At 41.3% G+C, this 17,082-nt stretch overlaps 1 pseudogene; it reads left to right on the forward strand.

Moving 5' to 3' along the window:
* LOC122360618 overlaps window positions 1–17,082 on the forward strand; it is a 55,773-nt pseudogene that overhangs the window by 28,185 nt on the left and 10,506 nt on the right.

Here is a 17,082-nt window from a genome sequence, read left to right on the forward strand (position 1 = left end):
TAACAATCAACAGCGACGACTTCATTTCTGAGATGAGGAGAGTTTTCCAACATCCAGCCAGTAGAGGGGATGTGGATCACCGACTGCTCCACCTCACCTGCAGGTTCTCGGAGTGCAGCGGATTTTGCTATTGAATTTCGCACTCTTGCCACAGAGAGTGGGTGGGATCAACGAGCTTTGAGGGCTACCTTTCACCATGCCTTGTCTCCTGCGATCAAAGATGAATTAGCTTTCCGAGACCCGGCACCGAACCTTGAGTCCTCATTGATGTGGCTATCCGGGTAGACCACCGCCTTAGAGAACGTCAGCAGGAGCGACAGCAGGAGACTAGGGTTTTTGAACTCCCCAACCCTGTTAAACTGCCTTCAACTCTTAGTGCCCCGGAGGAGCCCATGCAGCTGGGTGGAACTAGAATTTCCCAAGCTGAGCGCAACCGACGGATGAAGGAGAAATGCTGTCTCTACTGTGGCAAGTCAGGTCACTTTCGTTTTACTTGTCCTGAGTTGTCGGGAAAAGTCAATTCTCGTCCAGGAGGAGGGGGGCCAGGGCGAGAATAAGATCCTTCCCCTGCTCAGCAACCTCAGGTTTGACAATCCCAGCTACAATAACCCAGAGTAACCAACTCCACCATGTACTCCACCTCTCCAGCTACAGGTTGGACATCACCAGGAGCAGATAGAGTTTTATCTGATTCATTCTCCTAAGCTTCCTCTTATCCTTGGTTTTCCCTGGTTGACTTTACACAACCCACATATTGATTGGGCCCAAGGGGTTGTTAAGGCCTGGGGAACTAACTGTCAAGTTTCTGATACTTCTTTCTGCTGCTCTTCCAAGCTTTTAGAGACTTTTCAAGGACCCTCAGCTGACATCCCCATGTGGAGAACAACATCCTCTTCTGATACTCAATCCACAGAGGTCATGGCCATCCCCGAGATGAGGTCAGTCACAACCAAATCTCTAATTCAGTGTCCAGAGTTATCCCGAGTTCCCCAGGAGTATGTAGACCTCCAGGAGGTCTTTAGTAAGAGTCAAGCAGCCACATTACCCCCTCACAGATCCTATGATTGCACTATTGAATTAGTTCCTGGTACATGCCCACCACGTGGAAGGCTCTATTCCCTCTCTGGCCCTGAGAGGTTGGCAATGGAGAAGTATCTTGAGGAAGCCCTGAGCAATGGACTTATACGTCCATCCACATCACCTGCAGGAGCGGGTTTTTTCTTCGTTGAAAAGAAGGATGGGGGACTTCGACCCTGCATAGACTATCGAGGTCTAAACCGCATTACCATCAAGAACCGATACCCTCTTCCTCTGATGACCACGGCTTTCGAGGTCCTACAAAGGGGCCACTATCTTCACTAAGCTTGATCTGCGAAAATGCATACCATCTAGTTAGAATACGTGAAGGGATGAGTGGAAGACGGCGTTCAACACACCAACAGGGCACTACGAATACCAGGTAATGCCATTTGGCCTAGTCAATGCCCCAGCCATCTTCCAAGCCTTTATTAATGATGTTCTCAGAGAAATGTTAAATACATTTGTGTTCGTTTATCTGGACGACATTTTGATATTCTCTCGCAATTACCCAGAGCATGTTCAACATGTCCGACAGGTCCTGGCCCAACTACTGAAACACAGACTTTATGTGAAGTTGGAAAAGAGTGAGTTTCATGTTCCAGAAGTTTCCTTCCTTGGTTTCAGGGTATCAAGGGGCAGCCTTCAGATGGACCCTGGCAAGATACAAGCTGTATTGGACTGGCCTCAACCTACGTCAGTTAAGCAGGTACAGCGCTTTCTTGGCTTTTCCAATTTTTATAGAAGATTCATTAGGAACTTCAGTTCCATTGCCGAGCCCCTTTCTGCATTGACCAGGAAGTCAGCAAGGCCATTTATGTGGACCTGTAGAGCAGGTCAAGCCTTTAACAAACTAAAGCGACTCTTCACATCTGCCCCAATCCTAACCCTCCTGATCCAGAGCTGCCTTTTGTGTTGGAGGTGGATGCCTCAGACGTGGGAGTGGAGCTGTCTTGTCACAGAGATGTAAGAGTGATAATAAGCTTCACCCATGTGCCTTTTTTTTCTCGTAAGCTCACCCCGACACAGAGAAATTATGATATTGGAAACCGGGAGTTACTGGCTGTTAAGATGGCTTTGGAAGAGTGGAGGCACTGGCTGGAGGGGGCCAAACACCCATTCTTAATCTGGACTGACCACAAGAACCTTACTTATATTCGGGAAGCAAAGAGACTGAATGCCCGACAAGCCCGCTGGGCCTCTTTTTCAACCGGTTTGACTTTACTCTCTCCTATCGCCCAGGTTCAAGAATCTCAAACCAGATGCACTCTCAAGGCAGTTTGAGCCACCAGAAGTGGATTCCTGTCCAGAACCCATTCTCCCCAACGTGAGAGTGGTAGCTCCCATTCAATGGGACGTTGAAACTGCGGTCAAGAAGGCCCAGATGCAGCAGCCAGGCCCAGGTAATGGCCCTCCAGGTCGCCTTTTTGTTCCTAACTCTCTACGCTCTAAGGTTTTACAGTGGGCTCATGCTTCTCTTCCTTCTGGACATCCTGGAACTACTAAGACATGCAAGCTCATCCAAAGAAGGTTCTGGTGGCCTAGATTACAGAGGGACGTCCGGGAATTTGTTGCCGCTTGCATGGTCTGTGCCCAGAACAAGGAGCCAAGGACCCACCCTCATGGCCTGCTGCACCCACTCCCATTCCAAGACGCCCTTGGTCTCACATTTCGATGGACTTCATCACAGGCTTGCCACGGTCTCAAGGAAACACAGTAATCCTAGTAGTGGTTGACAGATTTTCAAAGGCCTGTCACCTCCTACCTTTGCCCAAGCTCCCCACAGCCGGCCAAACTGCGGAACTGTTGATGAGGCAGGTGTTCAGGATCCACGGGTTTCCACATGATATGGTTTCTGATCGGGGCCCACAGTTTACTTCCCGGTTCTGGAAGGCATTTGGCAGACTCATTGGATCCTCCATTAGCCTGTCTTCTGGCTTCCATCCCCAGTCTAACGCCAAACTGAGAGGGTAAATCAAGAGATTGAAAAGACACTAAGATGCCTGGTTGCAGACAACCAATCTACATGGAGCTCTCATTTAATATGGGCTGAATTTGCACATAACACCCTTTACCATTCCTCCATAGGCATGTCACCTTTTGAGTGTCAGTTTGGTTTCCCCCCTCCTCTATTTCCTGGACAGAAGCCAGAGGTAGAGGTTCCAGCTGCCACAAGGCTATTCCAAAGGTGCCGACGGGCCTGGAAAAAGGCCAGAGTGGCTTTATTAAGGGCTGTCCAACAACACCGGTGCATGCAAACCGTCTCTCAGGAGGGCAGGGCCCACGCTCGTCCGGGGACAAAGAGTATGGCTCTCAACCCGAGACCTTCCTTTGCGGGTGGAATCCAGCAAGCTGGCCCCACGATACATTGGCCCATTCAAGATCCTCAAGAGGATTAATCCAGTCTCTTATCAACTCCTCCTGCCTAGGGCTATGAAGGTGCATCCCACTTTTCATGTCTCCCGTTTAAAACCTGTGGTTTGCTCTACTCTGTCTTCAACTAGGAACCCCAGTTCCTCGCATGTTGGATGGCCAGCCAGTTTACACAGTCCGAAGGCTGCTGGATTCTCGACAGGTTCGTGGGCGTCCAATATCTTGTGGATTGGGAGGATTTGGTCCAGAGGAGCGGTCCTGGGTTCCGGCACGAGATATTTTAGATCCCACCCTTATCTCTGAGTTTCGCCGAGCCCAAGGGAACAGTCGGAAGAACGTCAAGGGCCGTTCCTAGAGGAGGGGCTCCTGTAATGATCTCATCCCTACACTGCTATGCCACTCCCAACCTGCAGGGGATGCCCTCCTTAAACCCTTTAGTTATGCTTCCCAAAGACTCTAGATGGCACCATTGTACCTAAGCTTGTTTAATACGCTCTTCATTAGCCCTGATTCCCTGCACCTGTGTTTAACCCTTTATAAGTGTGCTTGCTCTCTGCATCTATGTTCAGTCTTGAGCCTACGTACTGTGGTCGCCGGCTTGCAAGTCAAGTTTGTACCTTATTGTACCCTTTTTTGACCCCTGTGTCTAATTTCTGTTCCTTGTTTTACGGAAGCTCGGCTATCCAAGTTTGTTTGTACTTTGTGACTTTAGTTTCATTAGTAAAGATATTTTTTGTTTGAAGACTCAAGTCTCCTGGCTCTTTTGCTCTTCTGCTCTTGGGTTTCAATGCCTGGAAGTTAGCTCAGTAGCTAATACCACCTGCTCAGAACACCAGAGATCAGGGTTCTAGTCCCGCCTAGGGTGACCCGTGACAGAATGGGCAAAAAAAGGTGATAAAAATAATTATTTTGAAAAATAATTGATTGATTTAAGTGACTTTGAACATGGCATGGTTGTTGGTGCCAGACAGGCTGGTCTGAGTATTTCAGAAACTGCTGATCTACTGGGATTTTCATGCATAACCATCTCTAGGGTTTACAAAGAATGGTCCGAAAAAGAGAAAATATCCAGTGAGCGGCAGTTCTGTGGGCGCAAATGCCTTGTTGATGCAAGAGGTCAGAAGAGAATGGCCAGACTGGTTCGAACGGATAGAAAGGCAACAGTAATCCAAATAACCACTCGTTACAACCGAGGTATGCAGAAGAGCATCTTTAAATGCACAACACATCAGACCTTGAGGCAGAAGACCACACCGGGTGCCACTCCTTTCAGCTAAGAACAGGAAATTGAGGCTACAATTACTTGCACAGGCTTACCAAAATTGGACAATAGAATATTGGAAAAACGTTGCCTGGTCTGATGAGTCTCGATTTCTGCTGCAACATTTGGATGGTAGGGTGAGAATTTGGCGTCAACAACATGAAAGCATGGATTCATCCTGCCTTGTATCAACGGTTCAGGCTGGTGGTGGTGGTGTAATGGTGTGGGGGATATTTTCTTGGTACACTTTGGGCCCAGTAGTACCAATGGAGCATTGTGTCAATGCCACAGCCGCCCTGAGTATTGTTGCTGACCATGTCCATCTCTTTATGACCACAGTGTACTCATCTTCTCATGGCTACTTGCAGCAGGATAACACGCTATGTCATAAAGTGCGAATCACCTCAGACTGGTTTCTTGAACATGACAATGAGTTCACTGTACTCAAATGGCCCCCACAGTCACCAGATCTCAATCCAATAGAGCACCTTTGGGATGTGGTGGAACGGGAGATTCGCATCATGGATGTGCAGCCAAAATACCTGCAGCAACTGTTTGATGCTATCATGTCAATATAGACCAAAATCTCTGAGGAATGTTTCCAGTACCTTGTTGAATATATGCCACAAAGGATTAAGGCAGTTCTGAAGGCAAAAGGGGTACAAGTAAGGTGTACCTAATAAAGTGGCCGGTGAGTGTGTGTGTGTGTGTGTATTATATATATATTTATTTTTTTTCTTATTTTTATAGCTGCCATGCTTCATAATTAAATTCCAAGAAATGCAAAAGGACAATTTTTTTGTTACAGTGGTATGCACGGTTTGGGCACCCTGTAAATTTTCATGATTTTCCTTTATAAATCATTAGTTGTCTGGATAAGAAAATTCAGTTAAATATATCATATAGGAGACAAACACAGTGATATTTGACAAGTTAAATAAACTTGATATGATTTATGGAAAGTGTGCAAGAATTATTTAAACAAAATTAGCCATGTGAATAAATTTAGGCACCCTTTGTCATTTTATTGGTTTTAATACCTTTAGCACTAATTATTAGAACTCAAAATTGGTTTGGTAACCTCGTGACCCTTGACCTCCATACACAGGTGAACCTAATCATGAGAAAATATTTAAAGGAGGCCAATTGTAAGTGTTTCTCCTCTTTGCATCTTCTCTAAAGTGTGGCAACATGGGTGCCTTAAAACAACTCTCAGATGACCTGAAAACAATAATTGTTGAACATCATGGTTTAGGGGAAGGATACAGAAAGCTGTCTCAGAGATTTAAGCTCTCAGTTTCAACTGTGAGGAACTGGAAGACCAGAGGCACAGTTCTAGTTAAAAAGTGGCAGACCAAGGAAAATATCAGATAAGCAGAGGCGCAGGATGATGAGAACAGTCACAGTCAAACAATAGACCAGCTCCAAAGACCTACAACATCATCTTGCTGCAGATGGTGTCAATGTGCATCGTTCAACTATTCAGCGCACTTTACACAAGGAGATGCTGTATGGACGATTAATGCAGAAAAAGCCTTTTCTCTGCACATGCCACAAACGGTGTGGCTTGAGGTATACTAAAGCACATTTGGACAAGCCAGCTTTATTTTGGAATAAGGTGCTGTGGACTGATAAACTTATTTGGGCAAAACAAGAGGCGTTATGCATGGCAGAAAAACAACACAGCATTCCAAGAAAAACACTTGCTACCTACAGTAAAAAATGCTGTGGGGCTGTGTGGCCAGTGCAGGGACTGGGAATCTTGTTAAAGTTGAGGGTCGCATATTTTCCACTCAATATCAGCAGATTCTGGAGAACAATGTTCAGGAATAAGTGACAAAGTTGAAGTTGCGCAGAGGCTGGATCTTTCAACAAGACAACGACCCTAAACACTGCCCAAAATCTACTAAGGCATTCATGCAGAGGAACAAGTACAACGTTCTGGAATGGCCATCTCAATCCCCAGACCTGAATATTATTGAAAATTTATGGTGTGATTTAAAGTGGGCTGTCCATGCACGGAAACCATCAAACCTGACTGAACTGGACATGTTTTGTAAAGACAAATAGTCCAAAATACCTTCTGCCAGAACCCAGACTCTAATTGGAAGCATTTAGAGGCTGTTACTTCTGCAAAAGGAGGATGCACAAAATATTTTTCTTTTGTGGTGCCTAAATTTATGCACATGGCTAATTTTGGGGTGCCCAAACTTTCGCATACCACTGTATCTTGTCAGTGAAGCTTGTTCTGGAATCAGTGGTAAATGCCATTACATGCGCAATTTCACGTTGAGCAGAATTTACTACACAGAGCCTTTGTTCACTTACAAGCTGCACAAAAACACGCTTTACAGAACCAGCTTTACAGACAAGATGCGCATTACATTTTGGCAGATTATTATTGTACAGCAAATTTTGTAGTATGCATCTTTTCCATACAACAACAGTTGACAGTGACCACAGTTGTCAAAAATATTAATTTAAGTATCTAGAGTTGGTAGTTTGACTTGCTATTGTCTTTATAGTTATGTGAAATGTGGCAAATTTATTCATTGCTATGAACAGATTTGCCACATTTCACATAACTCTAAAGACAATAGCAAGTCAAACTACTAACTCTAGATACTTACATTAATGTTTTTGACATTAGAGAAAAATAAGTCATATGACTTATTCGGCCACAAATGAATGAAAATTCTGTTTCCATTTACCCACCCTCATGTGGTTCCAGATGTAGTAATATTGTCACTTTTTCTTCATATTAAAAGATTACTCTGATTGTCTTTTTTTTCCTTTTAGACAACAGAAATCTTCCCTATGGTCGGCCAGCAGTCATGTTCCGCACCAAGTATTACATCCTTCATCATAGTGACTACATTAGTGGCTACAGTGAAGCTTTGTCCATGCCTCTTTGGACGTCTTATACTGTATCTAGACAGGTCTGTTTTCAGTTCACAAAACAAATTAAATACATACTGTTGTATTAAAGTCTAAACCTGACTGTGTGGATGTTCTGTTACAGGTAGATTTCACCCCTCTGACTGAGGCTCTGAGTAACTGTGTTCAGCGTGATATTAGAGTTCCTTCAGCATACAGTCAGTCCTGCTCAAACTACCGTGCAGACAAACAGATCTCCTACAGCTTCCTCTATCCACCTCGTGAGGTTTCCTACTCTCTCTATAATGTGAACCATAGCTTCAGGAGTTTCAAAGTTCAGTCCAGTTCGAAAAGCGAACTGGAAAGAACTAGTATATCACTAGGCTTAATCTGTCTCGATAATCAAGTTAATTGAACCCAAATAAAACAGTATTAAAGAACAAAATGAAAAAAAAGTTACAGTAATAGTTTCTATGAAGCATGTATTTATAATATATTATAAGGGTATTCTTAAGGTATTTTAATGAATTCATAATGCATTATAAAACCCTTTTATAATGTTGTATCTTCTCATGAAGAGATAAGAACTGTTTTAATGTGTTATAATATTTACTATTTGTGGTTATAGCTTTTAACACAGTGAACATCATTCATTCACTTAAGTTAAAATGGATGGTTACAATGCATTATAAATCTCATATCCATTTTGCTTGTTGCTTTACTTAAAGCGGACAAATACCACTTGAGTAATAATGACAACAGTAAAAAAAAAAAAAAAAAAATTCAAATAGCCATAAGTTTAAATATCAGATCAGATGAATGTGTAGTGACACATTTCATTTGGTATATATATATATATGTATGTATGTATGTATATGTGTATGATCAAAACTAACGTCTTAAATACTTTCTAATTTGAGTGGTATGTGTGTCACGGAGTGGTTTAGCGTGAAAAGGAGCACTTTCGGCGAGAAGTTAACGAATTTACTCATGCACACATAAAGGAATAATAACTCGGGCAGGTAGGCAGACAGGCAGATAAACTAAACCACATAAACATTGACAAGATCGGATCCACAGAACTGAAACAGCAGGACTTAAATACACAATGTAAAATACTTAATAAATGAGACACAGGTGAAGACGATAAAGACAATTAATTAAAGTAGGTCACAGAGCACATGGCACACGACAAAAATAACAACAAAAGAGTCCACGTGTGTGACAATGGGTAGGTTTTTGCAGGAAATTTGAGCATGGCACTGCATCATTATGTCACATTTGTATACAAAGAAGCTGTCCCGGCAAGTACGAGTTATGGCCACATTCGGCTGAGGATTCTGCAGGAGGTGCATTGTTTAATTATAGCATACTCTCACAGCAGCTGGAACAATTAAATGTCAAAAAATTATTTTAATGGTGGATTGTGTAACAATTTGGTAGCACAAATTATTGTAAAAAATTTTCCCTCAGTTGGTCGGATCAAAGTGTGGCAGACCTATTAATTACACCTTTAGATGACTATATCCTCTGAAAATTCTTATTTGGGTCATATATTTCAAGACGTAGTTTAGAATCTGTGATTTTTAAGTACAGGATTCCCACTGATGCGGTAACTGACAGGCGTTTCCTCCAAGTGGAGCTGCACTGGAGTGTAACCCCCACATGGGATGTAATTCCACAAGGAACTGCAATAACAAGTTTTTAAACATAGATGGCAACAAAGAGGCAAAACGTTCGGACTGCAGCTTTAATTTTTAAGATATAAATGTATATGATATAGTAGATTTAATACGGTGTTCCTTGCGTGTTATAAATAATTATAAGTTATAATTATTACAAGTTATATAATAAGTTATAGTCACTAATACGTAAACTTTTTTTTATTTATTTGAGATTGTTATAACAAAGTTTTTTTTTAATAATGCATTAATTAAAATGCCTTTTAGAATACCCTTATAATGTATTATAAATACAGGCTTCATAGAAAGTGTTACTTTTAAAGGTGACCTATTATGCAAAAATTCACTTATACACATTCTGTATTTTTTTTTTTTTTTTTTAAGTTGTTTGATTCCTACATCCTTTAAGTGACATTCTGCATCATCATCCCATACCCACATGGAGGTGCCACCATCATGCAAAGAGTCACAGGGACCCAAAGTGTTCATCTCGTTCAAGTCCATTTATTTGTAAAGCTCATTTAAAAATGTCCACAAGACTGACCAAAGTGCAGTACTCGTACTGTTCATCAACTATGAACACATAAAACAGATATACAAACTTATGAAAAAATTAGTCATAACTTTCTAAATCCTTCAGTCCGTAGGACTCTTTAAAGTGGCCAGTTTTGCACACCTCAGTGTGGAATGACCTTTCAATATGATGGCCATGATTGTTTTCACTCGGAACTGCCCTTCGGAGGGATATATCTCATTTAGAACACACTGACAGTCCTCATCCCAAAAGGGGTGGAGAGAAGCAGCTCATTTGCTTTTAAAGATAAACACAAAATAGTCCAGTTTGGATTACATCCACAAACAACTTTTTATGGCATAATAAATTAGTTAATCAGCTGTGAGTATTTTGAGTTGAAACTTCATTGGCACTTTCCAAGGACACTTGGGACCTATATTACTTTAAAAAGACACACAATATGTCTCCTTTAAAAAAAAACAAACAAAAAACACCCAGAAAACTCAATTGATTGCAAATTTATTTTTGTCTTGACTGGGTCAGAGCATTGGTTTTAATACACCAAATTGCAAGAATTTTAAACACAATGCTTTAATATTTGATGTTTGTCTAATTTCTATCATGATCGTTTCATTTGTAGAGTTGTCGTCCTCTCAGGAAGTGAGATATGATGCCATTCTCATTACCAACACTGTACCAATGTACCCAGCATTCAAACGTAAGTGCCTGTTAAATAAACTACATGTGGTTAAGAGTTTTTTTTTTTTTTTTTTTTATAACCATCCTACAGTCCATAAATATAATAATTAATCTTAATTATAGTGGATAGCCATATTGATGCCAGGAAGAAATATTGCTAACATTTTACATATACTTTGTGTTCTAAGCTTTTAAATATGTATGTGTGTAATCAAATACTGGCACCACAATAGACCAGTCTGACCACATCTCTACACCTAAACCTATCCTTATCCATGAGTAATCCCTAAAATTAAAGGAAATGATAGATCAATGACTCTGATGTACAAGCACCATACATTGATTGTAAGCCCAAATTTCACAAAAACTATAAACTGGTTCTGCAAATCTGATTGGTTAACCACAATGTTAATCCAGGAACATGTCACATCAGCAAAATCAGGTTCTGTGCACAAATTATAGCTTTGACAAGTGATCTCCAAACATGTTCTTAGAGAGCTACCATTCCACAGTCTTTAACACTCCCCACTCCTGCCTATAATTATGAAGTAACCCTGGACACCTTATTTAGCTGGTTCAGGTGTGTTTGATTGGGGTTGGAGCTGAAATCTGTAGTACGGTAGATCTCTGTCTTTAAACAGGAGCAATTAAATAATTGTAATGAAACCATACAATGGAGGATTTTAGAGATGTAAATCCGACTTAAAATTAGTCGTGAAAACTGGTCTAGTGCATGGCGAGCCTTAGCAGAGCTAGATTTGTGAGGTTGCAAAAGTTTCAAAGCTTGCCTGGTACAGTGGAAAAGAAACAGTAATTTGCCTTTTATTCTGATGGTATCATTCTAATTTTTAAAACTGATTTAAAAATATATTTAAGTTGTTTTAAATATCCCCATGGAGCTACTAAAACAAAAGTTGAATTAAAGTGTGAATGTGTTTCTGTGTATGCACACTCACTTGTAGGGAATTTATTTGTACATCTGTCTGTGATTTTGAAAGCAGTATGTGTGTGTGGCTTGTGGCAGAACTCAGGCCACAGTACGAGACACCTCTGTTTCAGGAAATGTATACACACGTTGCATCCCCTCATAGGAAATGAGACACCCATACAAAAATACTAGCACAAATTTTCATCGAAAACATAATCAAGATGCAAATATATTTTTTCATTATGCTGTTCAAATAAAGTCCTTACATGGAATCTGCCTCACTGGAAGCTATAAATGTCTATATAGAGGGTTTGGCAGCAGTGGTGAAATGAGATGAAATGAGAAGGCAGCTATGGATGCTGGATCTGCTATATATTAGCTGTGCTGGCAGTTAACTGAGCTGCCACCCACATAGCAACACAAACTTTTCAATTGTTTATATAATACTGCAGAGTGTGTGCACTTTTTATGTTTTTTGTTTTGCATTTTATCCTCTAAGAACTTTGTAAAAAGTGGTAGCGTGAAGTTGTTCTAAATAATTTCTATGTTGGTATAAATTAACCTATTTAAGTTGATTTAGCTACATTCATATTACACAATACTACATAACACACAATAATGAAACCAGTTTATTTTTTCCCTTAAATTTACAGTAGGTTTGCAACAGCACACGTTTATAATTAGTGAGCATGTTGATTCTAAGAGAGATGATGTGTTAGTCACCTGAGAAGGAACTCACGTGGCATCCTTTTGACACCTTATGAATGATGCCAGCATGTGCGAAAAAACTCCAGTCCTAAACACAAGACAAGTTCTTTGGATTTTAGCTTGCAAGGATTGCGCTGTCAGTTGCAAGCGGGAGAAAAGCAGATTTCTCTCTTTTGCCTCCCTTTGCCTCTGAAGCTCAGATCGCAAGTCGCTTTATTTATAGAGGAAAGGACAGGGCAAGATAAGTAAAAGCAAAAAGCAAAACAAAGACTTCAGACATGTTCATCACATAAGTTATCACTAGCCACATATCTTTTGTGTGTCAGAATCTTCATTCCTTCAGATTCTCCTGGCGCCCATACCAGTCTAAGATATTATATTGAGTTCATGTCATGTCATGACCTAGAACAAGAAGTGTTATACCAGATGGAAGCTGAAACTGAAGGGCCAAAGGTGCATAATGTCAAGACACAACATCATCAACACAAGGAAGAAACAAGTGTAATAAAAGTGATCTTAATATTAGCGTAGATGCCATTTTTTTACAGTGTCACAAATGCATTCTGTTTTATGAGGAGTGCATTAATTTTTCTGCATTAGACATTAAAAGCATAGGTCGTAATTTGGATATATTTTTAAGTTGGAAAAAAACAGTTTTACAGATGCTAGAAACATGGTTTTCGAAGGAAAGATTGCTGTCAAACGGCATACCTAGGTTCTTAACTGATGAAGAAGAATTAACAGAGCAGCCATAACGTGTTAGACTGTGTTCTATATTATTACATGTGGGGTTTTTAGATCCAATAATTAGCACTTCCATTTTTTTCAGAATTTAGCATTAAGAAGTTACTCATCATCCAGTTTTTTATATCGACAATGCATTCTGTTAGTTTCTCAATTTGGTGTGTAACACCAGGCTCCAATGAAATATACAGTATCATCAGCATAGCAGTGAAAGCTAGCACAATGACTCCTGATAATATCTCCCAGATGTAACATGTATAGTGTGAAAAGTAAGGGCCTTGAGCCTTGAGGTACTCCATATTTCACTAGTGAGCGATATGATACCTCCTCATTTACTGCTACAAACTGGTAGCAGTAAATTAAGCCTGCTGGAAATAATATTTTTATTTTATGCCATTATGATATTCGCACTGCTATGGATACTTTTTTGCTTCACGGCATTTGCACCTGGGTACTGCTGCTGGACGCACTCATCTTTTTCTTAATGAATAAAAACGTTTTTTATCCCTAATGCAATTAAAATGATTAATTAAGCAGGAGTTTAATCAATCAGGTTGTTGGCATGAACTGTATTTTACATAGTTTTTCTATCTTTATAATTTTAATTTTATGTATTATGTGTAACATTTTTAGCAATACAATATGTTTCACTGGTGAGCCAAAGACAATTTTCCGCTTACAATGATAAAGTTATACAATACAATTCTATACAATAATCAGTAGTCAAGCTTGACTGATTATCAGAGAATATCAGTGTAGTTGAATATATAATGTTGGTACAGTGCTCCAAGAGGTAAACAGTTTAAAGACCCTCATGTAAAGAATCAGGATTCATCTGTGGAGCAGGTATTTGATCTCTAACAAACAAAACAAAACAAAAAAACTTGAGCATGTTAAAATGAATATTATGTAGCCTATTGTGACACCACCCAGCAGAGGGAGCCTTCATCCAAGTACTGACTTGTCTCCACTCCCTCTGCGCTCATTTCCTGTTTGCCCAGCATTAAGCCAGAGCACATGTTATGCTTGTTGCAAAAGTATTCACTGCCTTACCAAGCGTTTATTGATGATTATTAGTGGTGCTTGCCTTGTAAAGGCGAAGCACACTATTACTATTCCTCATACTTATTCTTATTAACTTTAAATTTCAAATTTAGGCGCAGTTTTTGCCACAGACCCAAGGAACAGGCATCAAATTGTGCAGGGTATTGAGGAAAGGTGTGCTATGACTTTTTATAAGTGATGATTTTATAAGATGATCGTACACTGGGTGAAAAATTGGCCAAAAATCCCATTGATTTAGCATTGCGACCGACTTGTAGCGCAGAGAATTTTGTACAAACTTGTAAATCACTAAAGTAAAGACTTTATCAAGCTATGTGAGAACATATCCCACAATGGGGTATAAGTTGTACCCCTTGGGGGCAAGAGCCCCCAAAATTTGCCCCATAGACATACTCTGGTGAGGGAAATAGGCACATGTGTTTTTCCTACTATGGTAATTTACATAGGAATTTTGCAATCAAAATAATTTTGCATTAAAATGTCATAGAGACATGGGTTGGCTCATTTTAGTCAGCTAATCAATCAAAGTCTCGGGGTGGTTAGCAAGCGATTAGCAAGACCTATATCTCTGCATCACAATATCGTATAGACATGGGAATTAGTTCTTCTGATTTGTGCTAGCAAACCGGACTTCAGACATGTTAGTCATGCTAGCAGTACTACATGCTAACTGTGACTAGCTACATGCTCATTCATGACTCAACAGCGTCCTCACTACACCTATATATTTATACATAATATAATTTTAGTCACAGTCTCCTACATTTTTTTAAAAGGGTAAAAGGGACAAGATTAAACACTTAATTTTTATTAAATGCAGAGACTGTCTCTTCAATAAAATCAACGATAATCTCTAGAAATTAGGTGTTAAACATCTATAGAAATATATTTATAAAATATAATTGTGAGTAGAGTATTGATAATAAGCATGGACTAAACATTCTTAGACTCATAACATTCATCTTGTATTCATATTACTTTTATATCATATAGTTTTTTTTTTATCATGTAGAACATGGAAACATCATTGTGTTGTAAGAAATTTAGATACAATGAAGTGCCTGTTATATTCAAACGTTTCACTCGATAGCAAACATTTTAGTCAGGAATTATAGTTCAGGGAAAATCACTCCTCTCTATTATTGTCCCCCGCCTCATTTTGACAGCATTGATGTAGACATTGTGTCACGTCTTTGGACTCTTTTGTTGTCGTTTTTGTCTTATACCATGTGCTCTGTGTGCCCTACCTTCTGTTCCTGTTAATTGCATCATTGTCTTCACCTGTTTCTTGTTAATTTAGTCTATTTCCTTGTGTATTTAAGTCCTGTGTGTTTGTATTCAGTTTGTCTGATCGTGAGGTCCATACGCGTGGTTTATGTTCTGCCTGCCTGCCTGCCTGCCTGCCTGCCTGTTTATATTTATTTTGTCTGTTTAAGAGGATTAAATCTGTTTAAGTTTATTTTACTTGTCGAGGTCTCCTTTGCGTTAAACCACACCCGTGACAGTACGATCGGACCTAAACAGTAAAGAGGCATATTTTCCCTTTTGTTTTTTTTCATGGATTACCCCTATAATGACCCGAACTTCCTCACCCTCCCGCTGGAGCAGGAGGGTCGCTCTCTCAAGGTCTATATGAAGGACTTCCTTGCCCTCACGAACGACTCGTGCTACCCGGACAGCTTCCTCTGCTCGATTCACTTCCGAGGACTAAACACCACCACAGGAGCGAAGCTGTCCGGGGACAGCCCTCGAGAGAGCCTCGCCGCGTACATCGAGTAGGAGCATCGAGGTGCATCGAGTAGGAGCCCCACTCCTGATCCAGAGCCCAGCCCATCATCTCCCCACGTCGTGGAGCCCAAGCCTGAGCCCACCGATGGTGCAGTCATGGAGTCTGGCACGACCACGGAGCCATCGCCGAAGAGAGTGACAGAGCTGTGGAGCGCCACCGGACCCGAGCTGACTGCGACAGACCAGGTGCGTGAGCCGGCAACAGAGCTCGCCGTGGTGGAGAAAGCCGTTTACAGTGAGAGTGCGGAGTGGAGCTCCACTCACTGCACCATGGCTGAGGATGAGCTGATTATCCACCTGGGCCTGCTGGATCTACAAGAGGAACTAGTTGTGGATTTTGACTCAGACCTGGCACCCCTGTATCCTGAGTTCCTGAATCTGTCCTGCCGTCCTGAATGCCCACTGGTTACGCCCCTAGAGACTGTTCCCAAGAGCTCCGTCCAGTGCCATGTGCGCTCCCTCCAGTGCCCGCGCCTCGTGCGCCGCCTCAAGTTTTACCACCCTCCCACCCTTGCCACACGCCGTCGATGGATCCCAGCAGCCCCTGCGCTCATCCTCAGCTCACCATCTGGTGCTCGCCACGGGTCTGCCGGTCTCCATCGCCGCCGTGGGTGGAGGATCCCTTGCCTCACCGTCCTGCCTCCGAGTCCCGTACTCGTAGACCTGTCGGCTCCCCCTAGGCTCCTAGCTCCCTCCTCTCCAGAATCAGAATTAGAATCAGAATCACTTTATTGCCAGGTATGTTTGCACATACGAGGAATTTGTTTTAGTGACAAAAACTCTACAGTGCAACACGATAACAAGACAAGACAGATATAAAGAGAATTATGTACAACATACAAAATATAAAATGTGCAACACAGCAAAAATATAAAATAGAAAAAATAAAAATATATACTATAAACATTCAAGTGTAACAGGAACTATGTTTGTGCAGTGTTATGTGCAAATCTGTATGTTAAATAAATAAGTGTCCTCAAGTGTTCATGACATGGACTGCCTGGGGGAAGAAACTGTTCCTGTGTCTGGCTGTCCTGGTACTCAGTGCTCTGTAGCGGCGACCAGACGGCAACAGTTTGAAGATGGCGTGTGCAGGATGTGAGGGGTCCAGAGTGATTTTCTTAACTTTTTTGTTTGTGGATAGGTACAGTTCTTGGAGAGTGGGGAGGGTTGTACCAATGATTCTCTCAGAAGTCCTGACTACCCTCTGTAGTCTTCTGAGGTCAGAGTTGGTAGCTGAGCTGAACCAGACAGTTATGGAAGTGCAGAGGATGGATTGTATGATGGCCGAGTAGAACTGTTTCAGCAGCTCCTGTGGCAGGTTGAACTTCCTCAGCTGACGAAGGAAGTACAATCTCTGCTGAGC

Source organism: Puntigrus tetrazona, chromosome 16 (assembly GCF_018831695.1).
Source record: "Puntigrus tetrazona isolate hp1 chromosome 16, ASM1883169v1, whole genome shotgun sequence".
Taxonomy (NCBI): domain Eukaryota; kingdom Metazoa; phylum Chordata; class Actinopteri; order Cypriniformes; family Cyprinidae; genus Puntigrus; species Puntigrus tetrazona.